Source organism: Copidosoma floridanum, unplaced genomic scaffold (assembly GCF_036245765.1).
Source record: "Copidosoma floridanum isolate Cflo_tuat_1 unplaced genomic scaffold, Cflo_Japanese_pri ptg000002l, whole genome shotgun sequence".
NCBI lineage: Eukaryota > Metazoa > Arthropoda > Insecta > Hymenoptera > Encyrtidae > Copidosoma > Copidosoma floridanum.
In genome coordinates, this window is record NW_028321879.1 from 850,843 (window position 1) to 867,429 (window position 16,587).

Consider the following 16,587-nt stretch of genomic DNA (forward strand, 5'->3'; position numbering starts at 1 on the left):
GCATCGCTGAGACCTTAAGAGCCCAAGTATGATGTGCCGTGATATGACGAAGAAAATCACTGCATCCAATGGCATCAAAACCGCACTTTATTACTTTCTCATTCGTCAGTGTCACTGATGTAGGCATATTATTTATAACTATTTTTGCCATGGGCTCAATCATAGACCTGTCGACACTTGTTTTTACTGACGCACGCAAAGAGAAAATTTTGTCATTGATCTTGGCAATCTGCGATGTAACAAGAACCTTAAGTTTGTCAATACGTGAATTTACCACTGTTAAAGACTTACAACATTTTCTCATATCATCACGATGCTCACCTCTAAATTCATCCAACGATATAGCAAGATTTTGCAGCAGGACAAGTTTATTATTTTCATTATTTATGGTATCAAATAATCTTTTGAAAAAGCATGAAGATATGTTCAAGCTAGGCACCTTGATAATTATGGAAAAGAATAAAGTATCCTTAACGAAATCGTGTGGCAGCAAATAATTTCAGTTAAACCCTTCTTTTACGGGCTAAGGAACCTTAGAAAAAAGGCCTAGAGCTTGCTTGAAGAAAATAGATTTAACGTACAAATTTAAATCTCGTGCAATAGCCAAGGAGCAACACCGAAAAATATCCCTTTTGGTGTTAGTAAACCAACTTATGTCCACGCATGTAGAGTGATAAGGCTTAAAGCAAGCAGAGCAGGGTACACGTTTATTAAGCCCAGAGAAAAAGTCAACATGGCGGAGTACGACACAGGATTTATGCATACTATGAATAACAGTCAGAAAATCAAACAATAATGCTGCTTAGAGGAAAAAATTCACTCGAGCAGCTACGTGTTAAATTTATGTGCTAGCGTAATCAGAAGTACTTCGGCTTATTTATAAAAACGATTAACAGAAAGTAAACACACGACCAATACAAGAAGTTGTCACGTTCATACATATTTTAACTCGTTACAATGTGAATACTCGAAAAAAATTTTGTCTAACGGTAAACAGTAACTTATAACAATTACAGAATTAAAGAAAAAATACGATCTTTATGCTGTTCGCTTGATTAATAATCTTAAATACTTTAAATCGCAATATTATGTAACATGGAGCAAACTCAAACACGATTTATATACAGTAAAAGTATGCACTTTGAACTATACTTTATAAAAAGTCTCACCTTCGAACGACAGCACCTTGTGGAGTTTCCAGCTGTAGATAGTTCGAACATCAGCAGGGAAGATGTTGTTATACCAGATGTACCAGGAAGCACGAGGAAGCACTCTCACTTGGCTGCTCCCACTGGAACGAAGAGATAGCTTCAGAATACAAATGGTGGTGAAATAACCAGTCCAGGTCAAATCAAAGAAATATTTTTTATTTTGCTGTGAAAGCGATCGAGCGAATAGGAGAGCGACTTTTTTTATGCTCTTAAAAGGCTAGAGCCAACAGAAGCCCGTGTGCCTGCAACAAATAATGTACCCCGAAGAAGTACAACGAGCAAAGATGTGAGTATCACTGTCATAGAGATAAGTGGCAAGATAACGCTAAGTACATCTACTTATACTCACGGCTCAAATCAAACGATTGTGGTTTGCATCTATTGGTTCTAGAGTTAAAGCGTTTTTCTACGACGGTGCATCTAAAGCCTGCTTTTATGAAGCCATATACAAGTGCTGGCAGGTGATATTTATATTCACCGCAAAAAATGGTTAAAACGTATTTTTTTCTGTTGGAAAGAGCCACTAAGACAGGTTGTTTGTTTCAATAATATAAGACGGCTTGGCATTAAATACTTGTATATCACACCTATACAGATCGATATTTTTAGGATGACGGAATATTTATATGTTGCAAGAGTTTGGTTTTACGTCACAAAATAGTAATTGGCATAAGCAAACATCGATGAAATCACATTTGTTTAGTTCTGGTTGGTTAATAAAATAGTATTCACGGTGACTCCCTGTTATCGATAAATACTCTGCTGTGGGTATTATAAGAGCTGCGATCGTGCTATTGCGGCTATTTATTTTTTTTTAAATACTGGCCATGATATACATTTGGTAACAGTTTGAAAAGCATTATTTGTACTAGCGGAAATATTAATTGTATTCTGACTTCGCTGTCGATCACCTGAAATCAAAGTTGACTGTATTTATATAAAGATTGGGTATTTATTGCTTTGACTAGGATTGACATTTCTTGTTGAGAAATGGTGTTTAAAAAATAACAAACATATAGTGATTCCTCTTACTGAAAACATGAACTTTATTTGTTGCATTGCGTTCGTCATTTTTTCTATGAGATTTCTAAAGCTTACGAATTTGTGATACGATTCGAGTAACAAGACGTCTGCTGGCGCTTGTGCCTTAGTAGGTATGCTGGCGCTCTTTTTAAATTTGGTAAGGTTTGCTTGTGAGTTTTTAGTCGCTTTGTGGCTGCTTTCTCGGTTTAATTAAGTTCATGTCTATATAATAGATACATTTTTCGATTTTAGCGATGGCTTGATGTAGGGGGCTATACATATGTTTAGAAATTCTGATATCTTTGGAATGAGTTGTGGCACGGTTAACTTTGTACAATGTTAATAATCTACAGAATGAAATGTTTCAGTGGAATTTCCTAGGAACAGCGTGTAGAGCGATTTTTTCTTAAGTGAACCCTGTTGGAATTAGTTTTTTAGGGCAAATAGCTTTTAAATTAGAGGCAATTGAAAATACATTCCAAACTACCCTTAAATAAAGTTAAAAAAGTATGGCGCACCCGCATGAACTCGAAACAATGCCACATTGTCATTGAGCTTATTTGGTAAGCGGTGAAAACTGTATACATGGGTATATCCATGTGCGCACGCACGAGTGTCTGCTTTACTATATTGCTGGTAATTAAAAGATTAGATGTTACAAGATAAATATTATCTGCTCTTTATGCTGTCATGTTTTAAAGCCATGCATCAGATATAATTGCATAAACATTTCAAAAATAACATGTCAAATCATGTACCAGAAGATGGTAATGGGATAAACATATAACCTATTAATAATCATAACAGTTATTAAAATTACATTGCAAATATTAAAATGACAATTATTTAAATGTGATAATTTCAATTAAGTATTAGTATCCCTTTTTACATAAATAAACTCATATCTTATACATTTTATCACAAACAGAAATTTTATGAGCTTATCAAGTAGAGACTAACACAAATTTTAAGATAATTAGTAAAAGTAAACACACATCGGCATGTACATGTGTACTTGTACATATTGATGTTTGTTTGTCCACGCACTGTCTATCTTACTCACTCTCATTTTTAGTATATTTTTAGACTTATAATTAGAGCTATCCCGAATTAAATTTAAAGCCCAAATCGGTACAGAATTTTCCGCTCTACACGATAGTATTTTTGTTTTCATCCTATCCCTCACTATTTACCAAACATTTAATTAACCAAGATATTAACCAAACAATTTTTATACGCTCTTTTGACGGTGTTAATAAATTTTGATTTTTTAACCGTTTTTCTTGTACTCTACGAGTTTTATTGCATGCAGCAAATCAAGTTTATGTTAGAATGGCATGGTTCTAAAAAATAAGAAAATATTCAATTATTTATTTATTCATATAAGAGCAACTGGTAATACCGTTACCAGATTAGGAAATAAAACAAAGAACAAAAAAAAGGTATACCCCAACAATTTAATGATCCATCAAGTGCATGAAAAGTACCTACCAAATTTTCACCAAGGACACGCCAAGTACCCAGCAAGTGACAGCCAAATGCCCGCAAAGTGCCCGATAAACGACTGCCAAGTGCCCAACTAGTACCCGGCAAGGACCTGCCAAGTGCCCGGCAAGTATTCACCAAGTACCCAACAAGTTTTTAGCAAGAACCCGCCAAGAGTGCTAATTACCCGCCTAGTGCCCGCTAAGTACCCGCCAAGTACCCAACAAGTGCCTGGAAAGTATCCGGCAAGTGCCCACCAAGTACTTTTCAAGTACCCAGCAAGTACCTGTCAAGTACCTGGAAAGTACCATCCAGATGCAACTCGTAGATTACAAGAAAAACAGTTAAAAAATTTAAATTCATCAACACCGGCCAAAAGAGCGTACAAAAATTATTTCGTTAATATCTTGTAAATGGTGAGAGATAGGATAAAAATAAGAATACCATTGTGTGGAGCAAAAAATTCTATACCGATTTGGGCTGAAAAATTTTATTCGATATAGCTCTAATTATTGGGATTATGCCTCTACCACGTGACCTCAGTATATATATGACTAATATAGAGGAAAAATAACACAGGTCTGATAGGAGAAATCTTGTTTTTATTTTTTTTCGCACTTAAAAAGATATTGAGCTTAGAAAGGTTGTAAATTTCATGTTACTGACATAATGAGAGTTACGTAGTTATTTTTTTTCTTTGATGAATTCATTCATGAAGGTTGAAACAGCGTTTTGAACGTATACGGAGTGCCGTTTAACCCCACTTTGAGCTATTTGTTTACCTCTGAGCATCAGCAGCAGTGGCGCAGCAGCAGCAACAGCTGAAACAAACAGCTCAAAGTAGGGTTAAACGGCACTCCGTATACGTTCAAAACGCTGTTTCAACCTTCATGATCGAATTCACCAAAGGAAAAAAATAACTACGTAACTCTCATTATATCAGTAACATGGAAATAACAACCTTTTAAAGCTCAATATCTTTATAAGTGCGGAAAAAAAATAAAAACAAAATTCCTCCCATAAGACCTGTGTTATTTTTCCTCTATATTAGTCATATATATACTGAGGTCACGTGGTAGAGGCATAATACCAATAAGTCTAAGAATATACTAAAAATAAAAGTGAGTAAGACAGACAGTACGTGGACAAACAAACATTAATATGTATAAGTACACATGTACATGCCGATGTGTGTTAACTTTCACTGATTATCTTAAAATTTGTGTTAGTCTCTACTTGATTAGCTCATAAAACTTCCGTTTGTTGTAAAATGTATAAGATATGAGTCCATTTATCTAAAAAAGGATACGAATATTTAATTGAATTCATCGCATTTAAAATAGTACCATTTTGATATTTGCAATGTAATTTGAATAACTGTTATGATAAGTAGGTTATACGTTTATCTGATTACACTCTTGTTGTTACATGATTTGACATGTTATCCTTGAAATGCTTATGCAATTACATCTGATGCATGGCTCAAAACATGACAGCATATAGAGCAGACAATGTTTATCTTGTAACATCCAACCTTCGAATTACCAGCAGTATAGTATAGCAAACGCTCGTGCGTGCGCACATATTTTCAGTTCTCACTGCTTACCAAATAAGCTCAATGAGAAAGTGGCAACGTTGTGGGTTCTAGCAGACGCGCCATACTCTTTTGACCCCATTTAAAGGTAGTTTGGAACGTATTTTGAATCACCTTCCATTTAAAAGTTATTTGCCCTAAAAAATCAAGTCCAACGGGGTTCACTTTACAAAAATCACTCTACGCAATGTTTCCGGTAAATGCCACCGATACACATCATCCTGTATAAGTAAAGAATTGAGGTTACGTTGTTCTTTAATTTTGAATGCTATATCTACTATTGTGTAAGGCAAGGTTTCATTGTAGATGTCTTTTTTTAGAAGGGTAGTGTTAAGATTGGTTAAAATGTCGGTGAGATCACAATGAGCTTTTTTAAAATTTTTAATGTCTATATGAGACACTATGGACCAGAATTTTCTTAGTATCCTCATATCTTGTATATGTTCAAAAGCAATTGTTAGGTTAAAGTTTGATCGAAGAAATTCAGGTATTACCTCGGCACTCATTGTCGTCGTGATTGTAATTATAATATAACTGAAGAACATTTTTATACATTCAAAATTAAAATAAAGATATTCTGAATAAAATGAAAAGTAAATTATTTTTTTCCTCCTTTGTTTTGTATTACATAGTTAAGTATAAGTATCGTTACATTTTTAGATTTTTAAGATTTCGTAAGTGATTGTCAACTTGTTCGGCGTATTGGCTGCATTCTTTAAGAGTTGCGTAGTACGCGAGTGAGCACATGTAGCGATCTTTTCGGGCTTTAAGCCCTTCTATAAAACGAGTTATTGCTAGTTTTTTACGCTCCTAAGGTGTTTGTGTTAACTCTGGGTAGTAGTGTTACACTATTTTACCCTCTCTAATATATAACTGTATTACACGGTCGTTTTTGTGAGGCTAATGAGACGTTGATTCATTTCTACATTACGTCTAAACTATCGCGTCATTGACATGGGTAAAATTGTTGAGAAGATTACGTTTTTGGACTCAATTGAAAAATTTATTTATTTCTAGTTACATGCAAAACGGAGGTCTTTTTTTTTAAAGAAACTTGTTTTTTCGCGTTTTTAGCATGAACGGCTAAAGATGAAATTCGGGGTTCATGTTATATGAGGTATAAGTGTTTGTCGGTTTTTAGAGGTGCAATGGCTGCAATAGAGTCTATAAATATTGTTTCAGTGAGTTGCTTCACTGGTATTTGCTGATAACTTGGTGGATTTTGTGCAGTAACATTCTCTCTGTTGCCTGAGGTTTGGCCGTTGGGCAGCGATCTGGCCAGATGTAGCAGCAGGTTCGTGAGTGAATTTCAGATTGCTCCTATAATGTAAATTGACCATCCATAAGTGCTGTGTAGAGCGTAACCGTGAACAATTGTATCTAGAAGAAATTTAATGGTCCAAAAAATTATTATTATTGTGATAAAAGCGGTACTTGCTGAGCCGAAAAAAATAAGTTTTTACCACATTTTATTCCAAGTATTTTCCACGAATGTTTGTTAAGAGTTTTTATCAAAGATGTGTAAGAGTTTAAATTGTTATGCAAGTCTTGTCTTTCCTGTTATACTTGCTGCTGCTTGATAAAGTATCGCTGAGCGTTTGGAAGGTAACATGATGTAAGTTTTTAGTTTTTCTACGTTGTTGTTAGAATAAATACCGCTATTTGCTAAGTTGACGGGATGAAAGTATTTCTAAGTTTGTTCGGTGTCAGGTCTTAGTAACTCTGGGTCATCTTGAGTTGTAACTTGTGGTAACATTTTGTACAAACGTTATCCTCAAATTAAACATGACAGAGAGTACTGTATTGTATCCTGTTTTTGTATCGTATTATTTGAGTAAGTGTGTGCGTGGCACCAAAAAATACGGTTTTTCGTTCCAAAACACTGGCAGCTCTTGGTAGCATGCGTCAGTTTCTTTTATGCACACTTTTATTTGTACACACCTAATAATATGCGCTACCACCTCAGCCATAAAGCTGATGTATTGTGAGCCAGACATAAGTTAAGAAGCGAAATTATCTGGTGGAATGGTGGCATCATTAAGTGAATTTCCGATTACTTTTCTCTCTTATTCTCATTGTCTTAACAGTACGTCTTTGTAAAGTTCCTTCACTTGTTTCCTGAAGTGTTTTTCTATAAAGATAAATTCAGAATTTACGTACGTAAACACATCTATGTTGTTAATATAAACGTTCTTTTCTGCTGGAAAATTCTGCTTCTTAGTGTCAGTCACTAAAAAGATTATTGTTTGGTTTTAGTGAGCGTAGAAGAGTATGTGCTTACAGTGCCCATGTTTTGTAACACGTACGACACATGATCTGATTCGAGTACGTACAGTGATTTGAGCTTCATTTTTCTTTTGAGTATCCTATTAACGTATCCTGTAAACAGATTTTTTTAGTGATTACGGTCCCATAAGTCAATAGAAATTACGTTCTAAAATGCGTATCCGTAAATGCTATCAATGCAATAATCGTCTTCAAAGATGCATAACGTTCGTCATTCAAGTCTTCTTTTGTTATTGTTTAAATCTATAGCATTGTAACGCTCTTCTAAAGTGATAGGGGCGTAACCCTGAACAAATACTTTTTAATATTTTCCGTATGCGCCTGTGAATGATCCTGCGCTTTCACAGACACCGTTAGCGCCTAAAGAGCCTGCTTATTTTACGGAAAAAGGTTTTCATGTAATTAATGGGGATGTCTTGTATTATGTTGGTGTACAGAGTTATACTTCTGTTTAAATGGATTCTATTGCATTCATCTCGTGTTATTTCTCTGAGGTATTCTATTTCTCCGTTTTTTATTACTGAATTATGCAACCACATGCCGAAAAGCTGTATTGCTATCTTAAGCTTAATTTTGCAATAAATGACACCTGTGGAAGCGTTGTCCTTTAAATGGATGAGTGACAGGTGTAATCTCGTTAAATTTACGACTGGCTCAGAAATGTCAAATTTTTTTTAATATTGACTAGACAGAAAGTTGTATGATTAGCAAAAGATTGGCCACAGTCATATCCAACGATCGCTGTGGCTTAGTTAACGATTAAGTAAAAGTATAGTAGCCAAAGGATTATTTTTATCAGTAAAATAAGTAATTTTTTATTTGTTTTCTGTCTTCAATATTATTGACTTATGTTTAGGCGTGGTCTTTATGGCACATCAAACAAAAATAAGAACGACAATACACAAAAGCGTTAAGCAAGCAAAAAGGAATACTTGTTTTCTGATGGCGCATGGGTGTGTAAGTGTGTGTGCATAGGTGTTTTTGTTATTATTATTATTATTATCATTATAATTATGATTATTTTTTTTAAATAATTTATTTAGGGGTTCTAAAAAATGTGTGAGTGGCGTAAGCGGTTGCTGTGTACTATTTTGTAGTGTGTTTCGTTGTTCTCAATTCTTACGTTTTCGTTTTCCCATGTGTCGAGCACAAAGTAAGGTCCTTAATACTGATCGTTAAATTTATGACCCTTAGAGCCTTGTAGAAGCCATTCATTGTCTCTTTTTATTCGACGTTATGACAGTCTTGCTGGTCACTCTTACTAGTTTTGTGATGGGTGCTTGGCGAGTTTTCTTCAGTTTGCCTCACTTTCATAGAAGAGGCCGCCTAGTCTTGCTTGAAAACAGCTGAGCCAGGTGCATGGTCTTTATTGTTATCATTTTCCAGGTTTCGTTTTTTGAAAGCTAAAACTGATAGGGCTTCTTTGTAGCAGGAGCTGATGCTTTTACCTGCCTCTTGGCGTGTCGTTATGCCATGCTGCTGAATTTTATCTGAGACGGTATTCAGCAGCTATGTCGGCTCTTCTTATGTGAAGGTGAGTAACAGTATATGAGCATCAATTGGGTTTCTAGATAATGCGTCTGTGTTAACGTTCTGAAAGCCTGGTTGTATATTTTATCCGATTGAAGACCAGCAAGTTTAAGTCGCCAGTGTATGACCCGAGAGCATGGGTCTTTCATCGAATGAAGCCATACAAGGGATCAAAGATCAGTTACTAATATAAATTTTCTTCCTTACAGGTATACTCTAAATTGATTTATGCAGTATATCAAAGCTAGGGCTTCTTTAGAAAATGTACAGTAGTTGCTTTTACTATGGGCTTATCTTTTCCAATTTCTCTTTGTGAGAGCACGCCTTCTATAGCGTAGCCCGAAGTATCTGTTGTAAGTATAAACGTTTTTTTAAGGTCGGGGTTGATTAAAATTGGAAGAGAGCATATCTTATCTCTCAAGATTTTAAATGCTGTTTGAGTTTCTTCATTCTTTTGATCCTTTTTTAATAGTATGTTGAAGGGTTGCTATTTTGGCAAAGTCTTTTATAAATTGACGGTAGTAGCCTACTAATCCTAAAAATTGTCAAACGTTTCTTTGATTTTTTAGTCGAGCTAATTCTTTCACTACTTTTACTTATTCTAAATCGGGTTTCAGCCCTTTTTTACTAACTATGTGACGAAGATAATTGATTTCTTGTCTTAAAAACCCGCATTTTCCTGGCAAAATTTGCTTCTCTTAGTTGCTCGAAAAATTAGATTGATAATTTCACAGTAATAATTAAATTCTTTGAAGTAATGCATACGTAGTCAAAGAAAAAAGCTACTCCCTGAATGTTTAAAATTAAAGCAGCTATGAGTGCTAAAAATATTGGTGAACTTGTTTTTAATCCGAAACGGCATCTTTTATAGTAAAAAAGTTCCCGATCAGACATTAAGGCAGTTTTTTTTTTCTCATTTTTCTTTAGTAGTAACTAGCTTACAATTAAAATACTGTAAAATATTAAAACGCGCCAATTTCGTCAAGAATATCTGCTATGTTTGGTACGGGATAATTAGAGTCAGGTTTTACGTCATTGAGTTTTCTAAAGTCTTTTACGACTCTGTATCTTTTTTGTCCGTCAAGTACTAGCTTTCTTGCCACGCAGTAAATAGGTGCCGTTATAATCGCTCATGGAAGGCCTAATAAGTTTTTTCTCAGGCATTTTTTTTAATTGTCTGTTTATTTCTTTCCACAAAACGGAAGGTTGCTGGAAAGGCTTAATTTTAATGGGGGTACTAGTTATTGTTGAGATGTTTAGATCGATAAGATCCGCAGTAGGTAAGCCTCAACCTTCAAGTTAAAACCTGTCAGCATAGTCTACTGTTTTTTTTTTTTTATAGTTGTAAGCTTGCTGTGCTCTATGAGCTCGAAACGTAATAAATTTAGAATCTCTTGCTCGTATGGAAATACGCTGAAGTTTTATAATGTGTTGAAGGTTTCTTTATTTTGGATGTTTGAAGCATACTTTTTTTTTATTTGTAAATTAAGGTTTTTGATGCAATTATTAATGCATTCTTTTGCTAGTATGATTTTCTAAGGGTTTTGTTGTTTTAAATATGTGCTTATCTGTTTTTGCAATATTTGTAGTCCTTCTTAGTATTTAGTGCTGAGATAATTTTGGGGTAAGTTTCAATATTGTGTGAGGTCGCAGCCTTAATTTTTGTACGTAAGTAATTTTTCTGAGCTTTTAGGGCTTTCAAGGAAATTGTTTTCTATGTCACTTTCATCTGTATCCCGATGTTGTGCGTATAGATTGTCGTTATAATCCTAAGCTTTGATGCTTTTGCAATTATCGGCAGTTTCGTTATATTTTTTTTTGAGGTAAGAAGTTTTAAATTTTGGAATATATGTACTTCATTGTTGTTAGGTTAGACGTTTTGAATTTTTGTGTCGAGATCGTTTGAGTCCTGATATTTCAAGTTTCAGATTTAAGAGTTTCTTACAAAAGTTTTTGTACCTGGATTTTGGATGTCGACATTTGTAAAATAATTTTTTATTTCTTGACTAAAGATTTTGGTGGTTGTTATATTAGCTTTTATTTTCTGAATAAAAATTTTTGCTTCTAGAGAATTATTTTTTATTTTATAATATCCGACTTCAGTTTTTTGAATTTTGTTCCTTAGATCGTGATTTTGGATTTTGGGTTTTGGAATGTTACTTTTAATTTCATGATTGTGTCTCGAAGATTTTTTTTTATTTCGGGATTTCTTGTCTCTAGGTTAGTAAATGAATTAGATTGTACAATTTTTAAAGGTTCTGAGTCAGAAAGCTCTGTTTTTTTAACGTGTAAGAAGTTTTATGGAATATTTGTGCGTGCAACAAAGTTTTTACGCTGGTTTGGGGTATGCCTTAGGTTGATTGTTCTGGTTTTGATTGGTATTATATTATTTTTTAATAATAAGTTATTTTCATAGTAATTAATTTGTACTTAATAAGTACAAAATATTTTGTTTCCTATGAGGCCGTATGTTTTTATGGGTAATCCATCTGTTATGATGTAAAAATTGAAGAAGCATTCTTAAAAGCTGGGAATGATGTAACCTTGGGCTTTAATTTTCCCGTTTGTTATGTCTTTTAGGTGCAGAATGGTTTCTTAAAAAATTATGATGTTGGCTAGAATAACTGATTTTCTAATGAGTGACGCTTCCACATCAGTGTCAAGAATAAACGATAAGGGGTCGATTGATTTTGCTGAATTTGATTGTTACGGTAGGTGTTTGAGTTTCGATGTTTAGTTGAATAGTTTAAATAACTATTGACTGTTTTGGAATGATGTTAAATTTACATTGCTAGATTCTTCTAAACTTCCTCTCTGGAAGAAACCTGAGTCATTTCCCAATGTTATTTGTTTGATTTTATCGTTGTAGGCCTTTTTTACGTTAACTTTTACAGTGATCTAATTTTTTGCTATAATTGCACATATTTTAATTGTTTAAATTATCATTTATTAAGTTCGTAGATTGTTGCTGCGTGTATTTGTTTAGTACATAATTTTTAGATAGATTTGTAGGTGAAAATTTATCGTGTGATGGTTGACTCCATGACATGCCCGGGGGCTGAGTGTATAATAATATAGGGGAGTGGCTAGGAAGACGTTCGGTACTAGATAGTGTAGCATTGTTCAGGGGCGTGGCTTGGTGAGCGTCGGCTTTACTAGTATTATAGCGATACCAGTAACTGCCTGCTGTGTACCCTTGTTTTTCACAAATTTAGCATTTTTCTGACGTTCGTAGTAGAATTATTCGTGCATCTTGACTTTGTCTATTAGTTATGATTTAGACTGATAGTTGTAAATGTTTCGGTTCATAATAAGCGACGTTTCTTTCGATTTTTATCGCTTGGGTTGTAGCAGTTTCAAGGTTGTTAACGTGGCCAATACATGCTTTTATTACACAGTGTAACCCTCTTATAGAGTATTTAACCTCACCCTGTTTTAGTTGTGCAAAAAATTCCTGATATATTCGATAGTGTTGGACAGTAGCTTCAATTTATTCTTGAACGGTGCTTTTAACACTGTTAGAAAAGTAAACAAAGTTTTTGTTTTTTTTTATTTCAACGCCCCTAGCTCACCCATTATTCAATGCCATGTTCTTGCGGATCCAAAAACGTTTTAAAAAAATAAATTTTGCTAGATTAGGTTCGTTAATTTCTTGAAACACGTGGCATGTTTCTCTGCAGCCATCTAAAAAGATTAAAAGTAAGATGATTGATCTGTTATATATAGATATCATTAGGATTGTGTCTTTTACAAAAATATTGCGAATAGGTGCCAGAGTTAAATCATTCACGTTATACAAGCTATTTATAGTTAGAAAAAATGTTCTGAAAGAGTGGTTTTTAAAAAAAACTGGAGTGATTATTGTGAGTGAAGTTGTTTGAGTTCTGGTTTTAAGATGTTTCGATAATTTTGGGAAATGTGCCAGTGCTTAAAGTGTTAGTGATTTTGACTTCAGTAGATTTGGTTGAATCATTGCCTAGTGAAAATCATGATTAATGATTTGTTTTATTATCATTTATAGACTAACTGGAGTGATAAGGTCTTGTTTTGAAAGCTCTTTGGTACTTTCCATGTCATTCCTTAAAAGCTTACTAATTTCTTGGTTACAGCTGGCGATGGCTTTTTTTCGCTGAATGGTAGGTATTATTTCCAAGGGATTAATATTTTAAGTTGGAAAATCTTTTTAGATATTAATTATTTACTGGTCTTGACAGGCGATTGTGATGATTTTCGTGTCTATTATTCTCAATGAGAATGCTACTTATTTCTTGATTTTAGGATCGTTTGTGAGAGTTATACTGTTGAGTTAGTTTTTTTTTCTTAAGTTGTGAATAAGGTCAACAACCTAATCAAGTTGGTTGTTTTTTTGCAGTCAAAGTAGGTTTAATTCTGCCAATTTGAGTGAGTAGAATCTTAAGTTTGTCAGCGTTGCGGTTGTCCATTGTGAATATGTAAAAGGTAACAGTTTTTTGGGACGAGCCTCTAATTGTTACGTCATGGCTCTTCTACGTTAATTACGCGCTTGCAAACTTGAATGCAGTACAGAAAGTCTGTTTGTATCTGGCAGTATTTGTAATAAATAAAAGTATTAAAAGTAATTCACCAGTATCTTTACAAGCAGTAAATGATTAGCAGCTTACAGCTTTTCTGGGTTGGCCAGTAAAGTAAGTTTCTTGTTAGGCCGGTAATATTTTATAAGAAGGGAAAAGCTCAACTTAATTGTCAGCAAAACTTAATTTATTGAATCACAAATATTATAAGAATAATTAAGACATTCGGAAGTTTAGTAATATAACTTGTTGTAGTTAAAACTGGCAACTTGTTTGTTGGTCGATGGATTATTTAGGAAAGTGGACGACTTCGCTGGGCGCGGTTTTATTTCAACACTAAATCGGATTGATATTTGGGGGTAGGATCGGTAGTGAGTCAAGGACTGAAGATAAATTTCATTAACATACTTTTGGAAAAACGGGCTGTTGGAGGCGTAAGCCAGCTGTTGAATTAAGCGGGGTCAGGGTTAGGGTGCAGGAAAGGCTGGTGAGCACGCGATCGACTGAGCGTGCATTAGTATTGATGTATGGATGAAGTAGCTATTCGCCAAGTGCACGTTAAGTCCCTGCCAAGTGCCCGAGAAGTATCCACCACCAGCCCAGAAAGTGCCCACTAAGTGCCTGGAAAGTCTTCACTAAGTGCCAGGAGAGAATCCGCCAAGTTCCTGTCAGAGATGAGCCCGCCAAGTGCCCGAAAAGAACTTGTTTAGTACCCTCCAAGTGCCCGAAAAGTACCTGCCGAGTGCCTGTCATTTCCTGACAAGTACTTACCAAGTGCCCGAATAGTATCTATCAAGTACCCGCCAAGTGCCCGTCAAGTACTCTCCAAGTCCTTGCTAAGTGCCCGGCAAGTACCCGCCAAGTACCAGCCAAGTGCCCGGAAACTATCCGTCAAGTAGCTGCCAACCGTCCACCAAGTACCTGCTAAGTACTGGCAAAAGGCCTGCTAAGTCCCCACCAAGTGCCCTGCAAGAACCCACCAAGTGCTTGACTATTACCCGAGAATTACCCGCAAAGTACCCACCAGGTGCCCGTCAAGTACTCGACAAATGCCCCAGAAGTGACCCGTAAGTACACAGTAAGTATTTGACAAGTGCATGTTAACACTTGGTCAAGTGCCCAGAAGTACCCGCCAAATGCTCAAGAAGTATCCGCCAAGTGCCCAACAGGTACTTTCCAAGTCCTCACAAGAAAAGTAGCCACTAAGTGCCCAAGAAAAATCCGTCAAGTACCCTCTGAGTGCTTGCCAAGTGCCTGAAAAGTACTCACCTAGTGCCCGTTTAGTCCAACCAAAAACCTGTCAAGGGCCTGAGAAGTTCCCGTCCAGTACCCTCCAAGTGTCCACCATATGCCCGAGAGATACCTGCCAATTATTCGCCAAGAGCCTGTAAAGTGCCCAAAAAATACCTTCAAACTGCTCGCTTAGTACACACGAAGTACCCGCTAAGTTCCCGTTAAGTACATGTCAAGTAGCCACCAAACGCCTGCCAAGTACCCTAAAAGTCCTTTCCAAGTGCCCGAGAAGTACCTACCAAGAGCAAGGCAAGCACACACCAAGTACCCACCAAGTACCTGGAAAGTGCTCGAAAAATACCAGTCAAGTACCCTTTAAGTGCCTAGGAAGTGACTGGCAAGTACCCACCAAGTGTCTCTCAAGTAAATGCTAAATACCTGCCAAGCGTCCGTAAAGTAACCGTCAACTACCTGCTAAGTACCCGCAAAGTCCCCGTCAAGTACCCGCTAAGTTCCCACTAAGTCCCCAGCAATGGCCGTCAAGTACCCACTGAGTACTCGCCAAATGCTTGATAAATTCCTGCTCAGTACCTCACAAGTACCCACCAAGTACCTAAGGAGCCCTTGCCAAGTGCCTGCTAGGTGCTTGTCAAGAACTCGCCAGGTGCCTGCCAAGTACTCGCCAAGTGCCCCCTAAATCTCTATCAAGTGCCCACCAAGTCCCTGCCAGAGAACCACCTGATAAGTGCCCGCCAAGTGCCCGGAAAAAGCCCGCCAAAGGCCTGCCAAGTACACATAAAGTACCCTTTCAGTGTCTGCCATGTACCTGCCAAGTGCTCGGAAAGTGCCCAGAAAAAACCTGGCATGTATTCGCTGAGTGCACGTCAAGTCCCTTTGAAATGACTAAGAAGTACCCGCCAAATGCCTGCCAAGTACTCAAGAAATACCAGCCAAGCGCCTGGCAACTACCTGCCAAGTGCCCACCAAATACTTGAAATGCCCCCCAAGTACTTGCCAGGTGCTTGTCAAGCACCCGTTAAGTGCCTGCCAAGTCCCAACAAAGTGCCTGAAAAGTTTTCATCAAGTGCCCGCCAAGTACTCGCCAAATGCCAGCCAAGTCCCCACCAAGTGCCCCGACAAGTCCCCGCCAAGTGCCCGGAAAGTGCCTGCAGAGAACTTGTCAAGTACCCGCCAAGTGTCTTTTTATCACACCACTATATGCACTCATATATTTGTCTGCGTTTAAATGTTTGTGATGCAACGGTGAAAGGTTGTTTTTTGCTAATTGCCACTGCAAAATAAGTCGCAGTAGGGATAGGCATGTCCTGTACCGTCCAAGTTTTTATTACTTTTTTATTGGCCTTCAGGCCTTGTGAAGTAGTCTAAAGCAGTGCCGTTTGTACTGAAACACGTGGTAGTGCTTTCGCTCTGTGCATCATTCTGAATCAGCGCTGAGTGTATAGGTAAGAATAGCGGTACTCACTTACAAAAATAACATAAGCTCTTACAGGACATGACGCTTTACAGGTACATTTTTAAGGCATTAACGAATCTTTTATAACCAAGTAAGTTTTTTTTACGTTGTAGACAAGTTTTGAGCAAGCAGTAATTTTTTTGCTATTTATTTTTTTTCAATTTCCTTATTAGAAATACGTGTGCTCCACTAAAAAAGCAT